The sequence below is a fragment of the Calliphora vicina genome, chromosome 3, assembly GCF_958450345.1.
Source record: "Calliphora vicina chromosome 3, idCalVici1.1, whole genome shotgun sequence".
NCBI classification, from domain to species: domain Eukaryota; kingdom Metazoa; phylum Arthropoda; class Insecta; order Diptera; family Calliphoridae; genus Calliphora; species Calliphora vicina.
The window spans coordinates 54171915-54183024 of NC_088782.1; positions in this window are offsets into that span (position 1 = coordinate 54171915).

Sequence of the window (11110 nt, forward strand, 5' to 3'; positions counted from 1 at the left end):
TCACCAAATTTTGTTATGATCGGTCCATAATTAGTCATAGCTCCCATATAGACCCGCTTCCGAAAATCACTTTAAAGTGCATAAATCGCTTAAAAATGTTGGTAAACACACAAAATTCAACATAGTTTACTTTAATATACACATAAATCACACGACCTAATTTCATGGTGATCGGTCCATAATTGGTCATAGCCCCCATATAAGGCCCACTTCCGAAAATCATTCAAAAATATAAATTATTGAAATTTTAAAAGAAAATTTTTTTTGCTCTTTTACTTAGTGTAGGGTATTATATGGTCGGGCTTGACCGACCATACTTTCTTACTTGTTTTTATTTTTTTTTTTTATTATTTTTAAGAATTATATGAACGAAATATAAATTACTTTTATATTTGTTGAAATATAAACTTTTAGTAGTTATGATTAACCAATTCTGAAGAAAAAATTAATATTTGTATGAATTCATCTTGATTCAGCTTTTTTAACAGATAAACCGATGTACCCACAAATATTTGGTAAACGGTAGGACAAAATAAATCTATATTCTATATAATATAGCTGCAAAAAAGTCTGTTAAAATAACGAAAAATGTGAACATTGAAATCAAATAACAAGAACGTTTTCAATGCTGTACAAGAACTAACAAACTTTATTCAATTATAAAAAAATGGAGTAAGTGTGGTACAATAGCAGACACTTTGTTTTTGATTATTTTCTTTTCTATTTATTTTTTGGGCAATGAAAATGTATATCAAAAATATGTATATTTTTTTTATACAATATGTATTAACATACATACATACTGATTTACACTAGGGTGGTACTTTAATTGTAAAGGGCAGAGTTAAGAGTTTTGGACCAACCAATTTAATTATCTGCAACTTTGCCTAGAAATTAATTCTGACATTGAGTCTATTCAAGTCGTCCCATCCATTGTATATCCATTACAATTAGTTTTAAGGAATTCTTAGAATTATGTATTTAATAAAAACTTTTGACAAAAGAAGTAATGTGGTTTGTTAGCTTTGAATTGGGTTTTTGGAGAAACTTTAATATAATATTTCTAATTTAACTATTCCAATGAAATTTTCTACATAGGTAGACTAAAGAAGTGGCCACTTAAAATCGGTACGCACTGTAGTGATCATAACAACGCCCCCTGTTAACAAAACGGAAAATTATTTACACATGTTTTTAACAACAAATCTACCGTTATACTACAATGAATTGCAAGTCATTATGTTTAGTTTTAAAAAGTTTTAAACATTAATTTAGAAGGCAATCTGCAGCTGCGTTTTGAAGAGTCAAGATTTTCAGAAATGTTTAACAATTACATCACAATTATATATAAAAAGAAAGTGTGGAAAAGCGATTGCTGTCATTTATAAGACATCACACATCTGATACAAAGTTTTAGCCAAGTTGTCATTACTCAAATACAACTATGAAGTGGTATAATGAGAATAATATTGATGTTATATCATAACACATCCATTAAACAAATTGCCCAAATCTTCGTCCAATGGAGATATATTGGACAATTGTTAAATGTAAATTGAACAAGTAAGAGTACTATATTCGGCTGTGCCGAATCTTATATACCCTCCACCTAAATATGATGGTATAACAACTGAATAATATACTTAACAATTTTTAGAAATACTAGTTTACGCAGACAATATTTTATTTCAAAAGTACATAATATAATTGAAAATACTATTGAAACGTATGAAATTTAACAATTTATATACTTAATAATTAGTTAATATGTTTGGTCAATATTTTTCCTTTTTTACCAGATTATAAAAAAGGGTATACAAATATATTTAGATAAATTTCAAGCTATTGGGTTGTGGGACTTATATGGGAGCTATGACCTATTATGAGTCGATTGTCATTAAATATTTTAACGTGATTTTTATGTATTTATATTGGAGTTGTTGCGAAACATGGACCAATATTCACAAAATTCAGTAGTATGATTTTAAAAATTACTGATCGGTGTACTATTTTGGTTCAATATATGGAAGCTATGACCTATTATGGACCTTTGAGAGCTATTTTTGTACAATTTTATATAAATAACGCCATTATCAAAAGTGGACATTATATGGGAGATATGGTTAATTATGGACCAATATTTAAAAAATCTTGTAGTACGATTCTGGGATACAAATTAGTGATCGGTGTAAAATTTTGGTTCAGTACAGATTACTTTAAATATTTGTGCAGGTTAATGTGTTTTCCGGAAGTGATTCTTATATGGAGGCTATGACCAATTATGGTACATCGATTTTTGTGTACATATATTGAACAAATTTGTTTCGAATTTTAACCTGATAACTATATTTGTAAGAAATTTATGAGGATATTAGTGATTTTCGGGAGTGGACCTTATATGGGAGCTATGGTTAAATATGGACCGATATTCACAATATCCAGAAGTATGATTACTGGATTCATATTACTGGATCTGTGCGTAATTTCATTTTGATATCGATATGTTTTTAATACTTTTTAAGGTTAATATCTTTTTTCGGAAATGGGCCTTATAGGGGAGCTATGACCAATTATCGGCCAATCTGCATACAATTTGGTACAGTGATATCTATATATATGAGTATAACTTTTGTCGAATTTCAGCATGATAAATGTATTTATAAGAGATTTATGAGTACTTAACTGATTTTTGGAAGTGGACCTTATATGGGAGCTATGGTCAAATATGGACCGATATTCACAAAATCCAGTAGTATGATTTCTAAATATAAACTATGGATGTGTGTGAAATTTTGTTTTGATATTGATATTTTTTAGATATTTATGTAGGTTATTGTGTTTTTCGGAAGTGGTCCTTATATGGGAGCTATAACCAATTATCGGCCGATCTTCATAGAATTAGGTACAGCAATTTTGGTATATATCGGGATTATTCATGTCGAATTTCAACTTGATAGCGATATTTATAAGACATTTATGCTTATTTAAGAGATTTTCGGAAGTGTACTTTATATGGGGGCTATGGTCAAATATGGGCCGATCCACGAAAAATTTTGTAATATATTTTCTTTTAGCACGAAACTTATTTTTGCTGAATTTCATATGGATATTCCTATTTTGTAGGCATTTAAAGACCATAGAACCATATTTCGGGAAGAAATTTGTATGGGGGCTAGGAGAAATCATCAGAGTTACTCCTTTTATCACAAAAGTAACGAGTGCAAAATTTTATGATATTAGCTGCAATAAATTTACAAAAAATGTCCAAAAATATGTGAAAATTATCAATTTTTTTTTTAGGTTGTCCTACATTTTCATTCATAACTTTGGTTCCACTGTACCGATTTCGCTGATTTTCAATACCAAACCACTTAGGACAATAATAAACATTTTTATTGCAACTCTACTAAGTTTTTTTGCGTATTTTGGACGTGAGCGTGTTTTACACAGACGGACAGACAGACGGACATGGCTCAATCGACTTAGAATTTCATAAGGATCAATAATATATATACTTTGTTAGGTCTCAGATGAATATTTCTCAATGTTACACACGGAATGACAAACTTATATATACCCCCATTCACCACTTATGGTGGTGGAGGGTATAAAAGGAGTACAGGTACAGTAAATAACCAGATTTTGATGAGAACAAAGTGGAATAACGGTAGAAGTGGGAAGAAAAGTTGTGTAGCTGTTAATTGGAGGTATAATAACATACGTTGTTTCATTTAAAAGTTATGCTCGTGTTAATCCGTACCGATTTTAAATGTCCACTTCTTTATTTAATTCTAAATAAATAAATAAAAATTGACGACTGCGATCATCCATGTAGATTTTGTTTTTGTTTATCGTATGATATTTTAAAAATGTGTGTGTTGAAAGTGAGTTTTTTTTCTTTTTTCTTTGTATGAATTGGTTTTAGCAACAACAAATATTGAATAAAAAGTAGCTTTTCTTTAAATGTATTGGTGTTTACTCTTCCATAAGGAACTTGTGGGCACCCCTGTTCTAAATAGTTAATTGATAAAATTTTTGTAAATCATGTCACCAAAGTGATGTTTATGTGGATAGCAAAAACAAAATTTAAAACATTTTAAAAATTTGTTTTTGTTTATATACAAATTCTGAATAATTTCATGATTTGAAAATTTTCAATCATCACAAACAAACAAACAATTTCGTTCATCACAAACAAACATTTTCGTTCATCACTTTAGTACAAAAACTTCCCATGCGCTTCGGTTTAAAGTTTTAGTATAAATAGCTGATGCTCATATTTGCGTTTCTATTCAATAATAGAATTTTAGTCATTACTGCGCATGCCTGAGCAAAAAAGAATTTTTATTTCAACATTAACTGTTTTGTGTTTGCTTAACTAAACATTTTCGTTCATCACTTCAGTACAAAAACTTCCCATGCGCTTCGGTTTAAAGTTTTAGTATAAATAGCTGATGCACAAGCGTAGAATTTCTACAGATACACACAAACTTGCGTTTCTTTTACATAATCGAATTTTAGTCATTACTGCGCATGCTTGAGCAAAAAAGATTTAAATCAACATCAACTGTTTTGTATTTGCTTAAGTACTGCTTTGTCAACGAAAAGTCGACTATTTTTTGGACATGCGCATTAAATTGTTAGGTTTATTGAAAATTTCGTTTACAGCTTTAATATAAATACAAGCTGTATGCAAACAGCTATATTTATATTGGTGTGGTGCACCAAACTGTCAACAGTACAAATGGAATTTACTATCCATATAAATATATAAATGTCTTTGTAAGTTTGTTTGAGCATCACGCCTAAACGGCTGAACCGATTTTATTGAAATTTGGAACATAGATAGATCCTTACTTGGAAGCGTCAATAGGCTATATCTTTTTTAATACTTGGACCAGAAAGAGATTTAAAGGGGGAAAACCGGTAAAATTGGTACCTTCAGTTCTTAAACAATCAAGAGTAAATGGCTGCACCGATTTGATTGAAATTTGGAATATAGATATTCCTTTACTTGGAAGAAATAATAGACTATATAGTTTTTTTTTAACCACAAAGGGCCAAAAGAGGGCAAAATTTGTACCACCTATACAAAGTAAATAGTTATTTTCGAATATCTGCAGAACTAAAATTGTGACTATCTTCAAACTTTATACGAATCAATTTCGTATCACTGTTTGAAGTTTAACTAAAAATGGGACGGATCGGAACAGGGGGTGTGACTCCTACCATACAAAGTAAATAGTTATTTTCAAATATATGGTGAACTATAATTGTGGAAGTCTTGAAATTTAGTCCGAATAGCACCCTTATCATTTTAAATGGTTAGGCTGAAAATGGGCGGTATTAAATAAGTGGGCGTGGCACTGGAGAAATGTAAATGTTCAAACTTCATATGAGGTAATTTCTTATCAGTGCAAGAAGTTAATAAAAACAAGTAAGAGTGCTATATTCGGCTATGCCGAATCTTATATACCCTTCACCTTTGTTGTGGATGCATTATTATTTTTTATAATAAGTATATAGGTATGTATGTACATTGCCCACTTTCAGCGTACAAATTCATAAATTTATCAAGAACACAAAAAACAACAACAACGCCAAACGAAACAGAACACCAAAAGAAAAAACAAAATACGCAAGGCAATGAAACCAACACACATCCAAACATACGTTTAATTGTATAAAAAACAACAACAACGCCAAAAGAAACAAAACACAAAAGAAAAACAAAATACGCAAAGCATGCACATCCAAACATACGATTTGTTGATTTTTTGTCAAAAAAACCAACACACAACCAAACAAAAGTTTAGTTGTATAAAAAACAACAACAACGCCAAAAGAAACAAAACACAAAAAAAAACAAAATACGCAAAGCTTGCACATCCAAACAAACGTTTTGTTGTTTTTTTGTCAAAAAAACCAACACACAACCAAACAAACGTTTAGTTGTATAAAAAACAACAACAACACCAAAAAAAACAAAACACAAAAAGAAAACAAAATACGCATAGCTTGCACATCCAACCATACGTTTTGTTGTTTTTTTGTCAAAGCATGCAATACATTGTGTTTTTTGATGAAATTTTCAGAGGTTGTCTCGGATTTTTGCTCATATCTCCGTTATTTATGGACGGATTTTGCTGATTTTAAATAGCAAAATTCTCGAAAGTATGTCTGACAGAATTGTTGAAGATTTGGATCCCGGAGATATCTGGGGCCTTCAGATAATTGATTTCAACAGATAGACAGACAGACAGACAGACAGACGGACAGACGGACAGACAGACAGACAGACAGACAGACAGACAGACAGACAGACAGACAGACAGACAGACAGACAGACAGACAGACAGACAGACAGACAGACAGACAGACAGACAGACAGACAGACAGACAGACAGACAGACAGACAGACAGACAGACAGACAGACAGACAGACAGACAGACAGACAGACAGACAGACAGACAGACAGACAGACAGACAGACAGACAGACAGACAGACAGACAGACAGACAGACAGACAGACAGACAGACAGACAGACAGACAGACAGACAGACAGACAGACAGACAGACAGACAGACAGACAGACAGACAGACAGACAGACAGACAGACAGACAGACAGACAGACAGACAGACAGACAGACAGACAGACAGACAGACAGACAGACAGACAGACAGACAGACAGACAGACAGACAGACAGACAGACAGACAGACAGACAGACAGACAGACAGACAGACAGACAGACAGACAGACAGACAGACAGACAGACAGACAGACAGACAGACAGACAGACAGACAGACAGACAGACAGACAGACAGACAGACAGACATGGCTTAATCGACTCCGCTATCTATAAGGATCCAGAATATATATACTTTATAGGGTCGGAAATGAAAAATGTAGAAATTACAAACGGAATGACAAACTTATATATACCCTTCTCACGAAGCTGAAGGGTATAAAAATGGGAAGGATCGGAACTCGGGGTGAGTCACCTCCAATACAAAGTAATTAGTTATTTCTAAATATCTTGAGATCTATAATAACGACATTCTTCCAACTTTGTCCGAATATTTCTCTTATCATTTTACATACAATAGCTGAAAATGGGCGGGAGTGGATAAGTGGGCGTGGAATTTCCCATGCAAAGTATATAGTATTTTCGAATATCTGCAGAACTATTATTGCGACAGCCTTCAAACTTCATATGAATCAATTTCTTATCAGTACTTGAAGTTTATCCAAAAATGGGACGGATGGGAACAAGGGGTGTGGCACCACTTCTTAATTTCTGGCAAAACAGGACACTGGCATCAACGTAATTTACACAAAGTTTAAAGACTCTTACAATTAGATTCACTTGATATTCGAATATTTATATATTTTATCTACAATGGTAACAAAATAACTCATTTAAAGCATTACTTTAACTATTATAATAAATAGCTTTCATATCATTATAAGGAGTTTAAAAAAAGCTTCAAGATTTTTAAAATCACAGGATATTTTTTATACCTTCAACGGCATAGTATGCAATTAATCACAAACAAGAAATTCCGGTATTAATTATATTAATTTATTTGCTTATAAAATCTTTTCACATTTTTTTTATTTTACCTCGACAGGGGTAGCGAAGCGCAATCTAGTTTAAAAAAAAAATCAATTTTGTGAAAATGAGCGAATTCACTTAATTGTGAATAAATTGATAAAGAATCAATCGATTTTTATGATCGATATCTCATTTTGTTGCTATTATATGTGGCTTTGCGATAAATTAATAAATCTAAACAATTTCTGTCGTTTTAGATTTTTCATGATGTTTTTAAAACAAAAAATTAGCTATAACGTAAAAAATATATTTTTGTTATTATAACTCCGAAACTATTTAGCCGATTAAAACGCAATATATGTATGTGAAAATTTATTAATAGCATGGGGAAAATGTTTTCAAAATACAATCAATCGAAAGAAGAACATTAACTACTCAATTTTATGTATAAAACTAAAATTTTTTGAAAATGAGCGAATTCACGTAATTGTGAATAAATACATGAAGAATCAATGGATTTTTATGATCGATATCTCATTTTGTTGCTATATGTGGCTTTGCGATAAAGTAGTATACCTGAATAATTTCTGCCGTTTTCGAGTTTTCATGAGTTTTTTAAAATAAAAAAATTTGTTATTTTCACTTAAAAAATATATTTATAACCTTCACCTTCGTGAGAAGGGTATATATAAGTTTGTCATTCCGTTTGTAATTTCTACATTTTTCATTTCCGACCCTATAAAGTATATACATTCTGGATCCTTATTGATAGCGGAGTCGATTAAGCCATGTCTGTCTGTTGAAATCAATTTTCTGAAGACCCCAGATATCTTCGGGATCCAAATCTTCAATAATTCTGTCAGACATGCTTTCGAGAAGTTTGCTATTTAAAATCAGCAAAATCGGTCCATAAATAACGGAGATATGAGCAAAAAACCGGGACAACCTCTATTTTTGACATATTTTTGATCTATATCTGGATTACTAAGTCATTATTATAGACAATATGGATATCTAATGACAGATATTTCAAAGTCCATTGCAGCGATGTAGATAAGGCTATAGTAAAAAAATCGGGAAAAATATTTTTTAACCCGAATTTTTTTTTCATCCAAAAATTTTTTTTGTCATACATTTTTTTTTCAAAAAAAAATCAAAAACTAAAAAAAAATTAAAAAAAAAATTGGAAAAAACTTTTTTTTAAAACAATTTCAAAAAAAAAATTTTAAAAACAATTAAAAAAAAAATTAAATTTTGTTCACCTAAAAATATTTAAAAAAATTTATTTTAAAGTATAATTTGGTGAAGGGTATATAAGATTCGGCACAGCCGAATATAGCTCTCTTACTTTTTTTGCTTAAATTTGTTATTATAACTTCGAAACTACAAAGCCGATTAAAACGCGTTATATAAAGAGATTAAAGGTTATGTAAATCTGAACTTTATAAGGTTTATTTTAATAATATCGGACTAATTTTTTTTGAGTTATCATAAATTATGTGGAAAAATTTCTAAAAAAATTCACAATTTTATAAAATTTTATACCATATTTGTACTACTGGAACCACAACACATCAAAATTGTGTAGTGGCTTAAAAAGCCTCTACAATTTTTTTGATTTTGATAACCTGTGTTATATTAAACTATAAATTGAACTTGAGCCTGATTTAATTTATAAACTATAAGATCTAAATATTGAAATGCTGAAATATAATTAAATGCTTCATTAAATACAATAACTGTTAAATAAAATTATTTTATAAAACAAAAGAAACTAATATTTTTTGAATATCTATTGTATAATCCAAACCGAAAATGAAACAAAACTAAAAACTTTGTTCAGATTAAAAATAATGATATTCATCTAAATACTACATCAATTCTTCGGTTTTTTTTCTCAGTTAAAGAAAGGAATGCATAAAAATTCGAAATCCTCTTTTATTTTCAAAAAACCCATGGTCAAATGTTGAAATGGCGGGGGAGTGGTAGGTGGTGGTAGCATTACAAAGCACATTCACGTCCATATGTATTCATGTGTTCAGCTAAGTTTTAGTGTTAACAAAAACTCACTGGGAAAAAAAGGTAGGAAATTGAATGTTCAAAAGTATGTGCGAGATTAAGCCGACAGATAAAATGGACAAGTTACGAGCTGTTACTACAGTTCGTACTATATTTTTTCTAGTATTAGTTGTTGTTGTTTTTTTGTTGTTATTATTATCGGAGTTTTGGAGTAAGTACATCTCTTTGAATCGTAGCTGGCCAAAAAATAAAGAACAATAAAATCGTTTTAAACCCAGACGTTTATTCGATTTCGGTTTAATTTGCAGCAATATCTGATTGCATGGTGACATGCCATAATGTCTAAAAACGATATTATTAATCATTACAGAACTTATAACAAATCCACTTCTATTGTTCAGAAAAAAATATACAAATATCCGGCTCTTTCTTCCCATTTATACGACCAGATTCTGTATGTAACTAAAATACAAATAGTCGTATAAAGTGTTGAAGAGAAAAGAAAAAAAAATAGAATCCGATGAGTTGTGTTTTAAGCCATTTGGTATCCACAACACAAGGTTTCAGCAAATGTATAAATGTGTTTGATGTGAAAACAAACACAGTTTGGAACAAAAAAAATAACCTCACACGCAAAAATAGAAGAGTAGAGAGAGAAGGTTGATGCTTTGCAGCCTTTTGAGGTTCATATTCATACAATATCGATGGATGCCAAATAAATGAAAACTACTAAAATCCCCTCAAAAATAATGAAAACAAAATAGAAAAAAGCAGCTTAAACTACTAGAATATAAAACCATGTCAAAAAACAATTGCTTGGTTTTAGAGATTGTCATGTGTTTTATTTTTTCACTTTACTTTTTGTCAAACTGTGAATTTTTTTCAATGAACAACAATAAACTGTTAAATTATTTTACATATTTTTATATAACAAAATTTGTGGAAAATTGAAATTTAGCAAATTTAAAAAAAAAATTATGAAGGATTTGTTTGATCAAAATGTAATGTAGAATACTGAAAGCAAGTAAACATGAGTTTTTTATTTTTGGTTAAGAGCACAAAGTGAAAATAACAGATTAGTTTTAAATTAGGTTTTGAGTTTTTTATACTCAATGAAAGAATTAATCCAATTAAAGTTATTAGGAAATTGTTTTGTAACTAAATAATTTGTCAATAGGCTGAAGCATAGATAAATCTACATAGAGTGGAAACTAGAAAAAAACTAAAACTAAAAAAGTTATTAAAATAATCCACATACGAGTGATGTTCTTGTTTTCTCATAGGTTTTTTACTAATACATTCTCTACACTTATTTTTTATATATAAAATAATAAACCTATAAATTTGACAACACTTAAATGTATAAAAATTTTGAATTTTATACCCTCTTCCAAAAAGATGGGATTGATATTGAGTTTGTCATTCCGTTTATAACATAACAAATTATTGGTCGTAAAACCAAAAAAAAAAAATATTCTTGGTTCTTATAAAATTTCGTCTATTGTTGACACTATAGGGCCTCGAGGAAA